We start from the raw sequence: 7,590 nt of genomic DNA, 5'->3' as shown, positions 1-7,590 counted from the left end.
ACAAAGATGAACTACAAGCCATCAAGAACACTATCCCCGATAATGTCACGGCTAACCTGGTGGCTGAACTTTGTGACTTTGTCCTTACCCATAACTATTTTACATTTGGGGACAATGTATACCTTCAGATCAGCGGCACTGCTATGGGTACCCGCATGGCCCCACAGTATGCCAACATTTTTATGGCTGATTTAGAACAACGCTTCCTCAGCTCTCGTCCCCTAACGCCCCTACTTTACTTGCGCTATATTGATGACATCTTCATCATCTGGACCCATGGAAAAGAAGCCCTTGAGGAATTCCACAATGATTTCAACAATTTCCATCCCACCATCAACCTCAGCCTGGTCCAGTCCACACAAGAGATCCACTTCCTGGACACTACAGTGCTAATAAACGATGGTCACATCAACACCACCCTATACCGGAAACCTACTGACCGCTATTCCTACCTACATGCCTCCAGCTTTCACCCTGACCACACCACACGATCCATCGTCTATAGCCAAGCTCTGCGATACAACCGCATTTGCTCCAACCCCTCAGACAGAGACAAACACCTACAAGATCTCTATCAAGCATTCTTACAACTACAATACCCACCTGCGGAAGTGAAGAAACAGATTGATAGAGCCAGAAGAGTTCCCAGAAGTCACCTACTACAGGACAGGCCTAACAAAGAAAATAACAGAACGCCACTAGCCGTCACCTTCAGCCCCCAACTAAAACCCCTCCAACGCATTATTAAGGATCTACAGCCTATCCTGAAGGATGACCCAACACTCTCACAAATCTTGGGAGAAAGGCCAGTCCTTGCCTACAGACAGCCCCCCAACCTGAAGCGAATACTCACCAACAACCACATACCACACAACAGAACCACTAACCCAGGAACCTATCCTTGCAACAAAGCCCGTTGCCAACTGTGCCCACATATCTATTCAGGGGACACCATCACAGGGCCTAACAACATCAGCCACACTATCAGAGGCTCGTTCACCTGCACATCCACCAATGTGATATATGCCATCATGTGCCAGCAATGCCCCTCTGCCATGTACATTGGTCAAACTGGACAGTCTCTACGTAAAAGAATAAATGGACACAAATCAGATGTCAAGAATTATAACATTCATAAACCAGTCGGAGAACACTTCAATCTCTCTGGTCACGCAATCACAGACATGAGGGTCGCTATCTTAAAGCAAAAAAACTTCAAATCCAGACTCCAGCGAGAAACTGCTGAATTGGAATTCATTTGCAAATTGGATACTATTAATTTGGGCTTGAATAGAGACTGGGAGTGGCTAAGTCATTATGCAAGGTAGCCTATCTCCCCTTGTTTTTTTCCTACAACCCCCCCCCCCAAGACGTTCTGGTTAAACTTGGATTATTGCTGTGCACATTGTAAGATGAGCTATTGCCAGCAGGAGAGTGAGTTTGTGTGTGTGGTTTTTGGAGGGGGGTGTGTGGGGGGGTGGTGAGAAAACCTGGATTAGTGCTGGAAATGACCCACCTTGATTATCATGCGCATTATAAAGAGAGGTTTCAAAGAGGGATGGGCTATTACCAGCAGGAGAGTGAGTTTGTATGTGTGTATGTGGGGGGGGGGGGAAGGGTGAGAAAACCTGGATTTGTGCTGGAAATGGCCCTACTTGAAGATCACTTTAGATAAGCTGTTACCAGCAGGAGAGTGGGGTGGGAGGAAGTTTTGTTTCATGGTCTCTGTGTGTATATAATGTCTTCTGCAGTTTCCACGATATGCTATGCATCCGATGAAGTGAGCTGTAGCTCACGAAAGCTCATGCTCAAATAAACTGGTTAGTCTCTAAGGTGCCACAAGTACTCCTTTTCTTTTTTCTTTTTACCCCATCATTTGTATTCCCTTCTCCGCCCTTCCCACTGCCTGCTTGTCCATTTCACTCACCTGTTAGGTCAGGTCTTCAGACTGTTAGCTGTTCTGGGCAGGGACTGTCCTTTTACCATGTGTATGTGCAGTGCCTAGCACAAAGGGACCCCCAATGGGTTGGGGGTCTCTAGGCACTACCACAATGCACAACATAAATAATAGTAATAAGTGTATCATTGCAGAGCACTTTGCACATTCTGTGCACCAAAAGCTTTTTCTAAGGTCTTGATTTTGCTCTCATTCAGATTATGGCAGAGCTCTGGGGATATGTCTACACTGCATTGTAAATCTAGACTCGGGTTTGAGTCCAAGCCCCCGTACCGTCCACACACAAATCAGTCTCACTCAGGTCAGCAAGCCCTCAGGACCTGGCTCCTAGAACCCGCCTGGGGGACAGGGTGTGTGTGTCTGATCCCAAGTCCTGCTGAGACTCTAGCCCTGTCATTTTGCAGTGAGGATGCAGCTCTGGCCTGCCTCAGACCTGAGTCAGAAGGCCTGTGTAGTGCACTATGGATGCATCAGCGTGGTTTTGAGACCCGAGTCCAGAAACTGTAAACCCAGGTTTACAATAGAGTGTAGACGCTCTAGCATGGCCTTGAACACACTGAATCCACAAGCCTGGGTCCCACAGACCCAGGTTTACAAAGCAGTGCAGACAGACCCTTATTGTTTTCAATAAGAGAAGGAATGGAGTCTAGGCTAGACAAGACAAACACCAGACATAAGGCAGGAGTAAAGGAGAGGGTGAATGGAGGGAGGTGACCACATTGGGAAGCATTCCTGGGAGACGTGGGTTTGAAGGAGGAGAGAGAGGGTGCTTGGTGGAGGAGGGAGCTTGAATGAAGGGGCAAAGTTACTGTATTTGCACATTTTGAAATGTGTCTTTGCTGCGTCTGGAACAACAATTAGTATAATTATTTATTTGGTGTCTCCCCATAGCACCTAGGAGCCCCAGTCCTGGACCGGGATTCCATTGTGCCAGGTGCTGTACCAACACAGATCTAAGAGAGATCCTTTGATGGTTTATTTTTGCCCCTTTTTAAATGCATTAGCCCCGATTCTTATCTAACGAAGGTCTCCCTACACTACTCTGGCAGCGGAAAGCGGTTTTACATTATATTACCTCCATTTTAACATCCTGTTAAACAGCCAGAATGGTGTAAGAGGGGCCTTAATTTAAGAACTGAGCCTAGAAATAACCAAGTTTCCCCTGGTTTCTGATTTCCCTTTTCACTCCCAAAAACTCCCTCCAAGATAATGTCATTGGGAACAGGGGGAAAAGAACTGTTTCAATGGAACACTAAGGTTGTGATTTAAGCCTCCAGGAGCTGGGAAATGCAGAGTTAAGGCTCCCACAGCCCAGTGTTATATGATCATGTAATGAAAGACCCTATATCCTATCATAATGACTCCACAGACCAGGTCAGAGTTACGGTTGCCCAGGGAGCTTTAACTCTCCGCGGCTTGATTTCTGTGGCCTTGGATAACAACCTGATCATACCCTGATCTCACATTCCAGCGTAATTTAAGCACTGTAACAATTATCCAGGTCTCTAATATTTTGAAGCTATTTTATACAGCAAATAATATGCCGTATGACACCAGGCAGTTTTGTTAGTGGTCTAATTCAGGCCACAATGCCACAGACAGTGGTTCATAGAAGGTTCCTCCATTTATCTGAGAGCCAGAGCCATCCTGACAACCACTCTGGTACAAACACAATGCTAGGCAGGCAGGCGAGGGTGAGTGCATTGGAGGATAGCTGGCTGCATCCGCGGTGCTACGGAAAGACAAGGGAATGTGTATGGGGTAGGTGTTGGGAGGGGCAAGAGGAGCTCAGCAGATGTGTGCTTGCTGTCTGGTCTCTGGTGCTGTTTCTCGCTCCTTTTCACTGTCCCTTTCACTCTCTTTCTATCCCCCACTTGCTCCCTGTGAATTGAGCCCTGCATTGGGAACTGCACTGAGAACCACATCAGACCCCCTGTAAGCTCCCACCTTTTCCTGTTTCCCAGTGTTCTGGCCTGGCTTGTAAAACTCCGGGGCTTCCCAGCAGACACAGGGCGAGGTTGTTAATTGGAGTAACAGTGCGGGAAGTTTGGCACATTACAGCTGGCAGCCCAAATATAAATATAAGGATCGCTCAGTACGTTAGGTGCACCTGTGAACTGAGCAGAGTGCTGAGAGTTAGGGAACCTAGGCTGAAATGCTGGCCCCATAGAAATCCATAGTAGTTTTGCTGTTGACTTCAAAGGGGCCAAGATTTCACCCTTCGACTCTATTCCTGACTGTGTCACGGACTCACAGCGTGACCTAGGGTAAGTCACTTCACCTCTTTGTGTGTTGCTCTCCCCATCTGGCACATGGAGCTAACATTGCTCATCCACCTTTGTAAAGTGCTTTGAGATCAGCAGGTGAAAAGGGTTTGGTTTATCCAGTAAACTCCCAAGCCTGCTTCCAGTGAAGACTTCTGGGCTCGGGCCCTAGAGCCTGGGCTCTAGGACAGGGGTGTTGAAACGGGGGGTGGGGGGGGAAGAGGCCATGATCCCCCACTTTTAAAAACTTTTTTATCAACCATAAGGGTGAGCGACAGGGGGAGGAGGAGGACAGGAGCAAGTGGGGGGCAGGTTCTTGGAGGGAAGAGGTGGTGTGGGAGAAGGGCCTCAGGGGAAGGGCAGTGCAAGGGCAGGGGAGAAGGGGTGGTGCCGTGGCGGGCCCTCGGGGGAAGGGGTGGTGCGGGGTGGGGCCTTGGGAAGAAGGGGTGGGGGGGCGGGGCCTCGAAGGGAGGGTCAGCGCGAGGGCGGGGGGGCTTGGGGAGACGGAGCAGTGTGGGGGTGGGGCCTCAGGGGAAGGGGTGCTGCAGGAGGGTGGGGCCACGGTTCAGGCTCTGGTTGTCCCCCACACTTTTAAGGACCTTCTGCCACTGCTGCTGTAGGACCCTGTGAGATGGGAGGGTCCCAGAGCTCAGGCTTCAGCCCCAGCCCAGAAGTCTGCACAGCCCTGGAACAGCCCCGCAGCCCAAGCCCCGCGAGCTGGAGCCGGCAGGTTTTTCTTTGTTGTGTAGACATACCCCGGCGGCCTCCATGGCAGCAGATCTGTGACATCATTTTTCAGCGTGTTCCAATAGCTCAGTGGAGAGTAACTAAGGTCAGGTCTACACTGTACCGACATCGGTATAACCACGTTGCTCAGGGATGTGAGAAAGCCACGCCCCTGAGTGACATAGTTCTACCAACCTGGCCCTGGTGTAGACGGCACGCCCCTCGACGTAGCTACCGCCTCTCACACAGGTGGATTAACTACACCAACGGGAGAAGCTACTCCATAAATGAGCCTCCAGTACCAGAAGCACCTCCAAGAGGATGCTCTGTATTAGTTGTTATTATTAAACACACTATTACAGTCGTGAGTTCCCCAGGTGAAGGGTTTTCTGGCTTTCGTTTTAATGGAGAGGATTCCCACACCCACCCACAAACCCTTTTGCAGGAGAATTGTCCCCCAGAAGTCACCCATTACCTGCTGGTTAGAATTCTCCCCCCCGTCCGGGGAATCCCAACCCTAGCAGACCAAGAAGTGCTTTGGACCCATGCTGCATGCGGTAATATAGAGAGGCGAGCAGCTGCAGTGCAGTGGGAATGAAGCAGAGTCACTGCAGGCATGTGGCTTAAGGAAGTGATAGGGAGGCAGATGCACATAAACCATGAGCAGAGAGGGACACAGGAGGGGCTGGATCAGTGTGGGGATAGATCGCCACAAGTACGTTTAAGGGTTAGTCATTTCTGCTGCATCTTGGCTCAGGAGGAGGGTGTGATTTTTAATTATAAACCCATCTGTCATAACCATACAGCTAAGGGTAGCCTAGAATTCCTCCTTACCTGTAAGGGGTTAAGAAGCTCAAGTAACCTGGTTGGAACCTGACCAAAAGGACCAATGGGGATAGAAGATACTTTCAAATCGGCGGGGGGAGGCTTTGTTTGGGCTCTTTTTTTGTGTGTGTTCTCTGGGGAAGCCAGAATGCTGCCCCTAGAAATGTGCAGCCCCAGGCACCTGCTTGTTTTGCTGGTGCTTAGAGCTGGCCCTGGCATCAGGTCAGAAAACTCCTTCTCCTAAAATCATCCTAAAATGAGTCTCAATATTGCAAAAAGAGTAAGTAAATCAGGCAAGGCGCGTTAGATTATCTTTTGTTTTTAGCTTGTGAATTTTAGCTGTGCTAAGAGGGAGGTTTATCTCTGTTTTTTTGTAACTTTAAAGTTTTACCTAGAGGGGAATCCTCTGTGTTTTGAATCTGATTACCCTGTAAAGTTACCTTCCATCCTGATTTTACAGAGGTGCTTCTTTTACTTTTTTTTTCTTTATAATAAAGTTCTGTTTTTTAAAAATCTGGTTTACCTATTTGGTTGGTAGATTATTCTCAAGCCTTCCCAGGAAAGGGGGTGAAGGGGCTTGGGTGGATATTTTAGGGAAACAGGAGTGGTCCTTTTCCTGAATTTTTGTCTAACTCACTTGGTGGTGGCAGCAGTACCCATCCAAGGACAAGGAAGGATTTGTGCCTTGGGGAAGTTTTTAACCTAAGCTGGTAGAAATAAGCTTAGGGGGTCTTTCATGCAGGTCCCCACATCTGTACCCTAGAGTTCAGAGTGGGGAGGGAACTGTGACACGATCTATCTATACACCCAGCAAATAAGTGACGGACGGCATGGCAAATTGGCAATACAAACACACAATCCTTGGCATCTCTAGTCGCCTTTTGACCTATTCACATCTGTGAAATCAAATGAACCCGTCTGGGCTGCCTGTTTAGAACCTTTGACCAATCTGATGCTGCACTGTAAGAGTGGTGTTGACCTTTGGCCAAGCAAACTCCTGACCTATCCATCCCAGCGTGGCCAACTGTTGCCTGACCCTGTGATGTGAAAATGTCCAAGTGCCACTCTCGCTGGCTTATGAAAACAGCTTGAATTACAGCATCACAAAAGCAATGCTCTCCCGGAATTAATCCACCGCACATCACACAAGTTTAGCCATGTCCATAAAATTGGATTTGCTGATGGCTGAGGGGATTGGCAGTGTGCTCGGCCCTGACGCAGGTATTGCAGGCATTCAGCTCTGCAAACAACAGAGGTGATGGTGACAAGGCACCTTTGGAGCAACCATGCACAAATCTCAATGAAACCTTAAGTGCTGAGTATATTCAAGACGTTCAGTAATGCCGCTCCCGCGTGTTAGGGAATAGATTGAAGGAAGCAGAGCGGGCAGTCATGTGTGAATGAGCGTACCACAGAGCAGAAAAAGTTAGAGAGAGAGACATTAGCTTCTCCATCATTAAAGGTGACCTGCAAAGGAAAACAAACTGAAGGTTTTGCTCTTTTATGCTTCTTTATGGTGCATCTTTAACAAAACCTCCTTTTCTCCCATGTGTTTCTCAGGGGTTTGAGTTGAGCAGGAGCTAACAAAAATAAAATAAAAGTTTTTAAAAGCCTCACTAAAATTCGGTTTCCTTCTCTGTTATTCAGTTGTCATCACTTGTGATGTTATAATCCTTCTAGTCCTTTCTTTTCCTTTGTGGGTCATCCGTAGGACTCAAGCTACTTTTCCATATTCATCTTCAAAGCACTTTATGACCATTAACTAATCGAGCCTTTAAATAACACTCTGAAGCAGGGAAGTTATTACAAATGGGGAAA

This window comes from Natator depressus, chromosome 1 (assembly GCF_965152275.1).
Source record: "Natator depressus isolate rNatDep1 chromosome 1, rNatDep2.hap1, whole genome shotgun sequence".
Lineage (NCBI taxonomy): Eukaryota > Metazoa > Chordata > Testudines > Cheloniidae > Natator > Natator depressus.
This window is presented reverse-complemented; position numbering follows the sequence as displayed.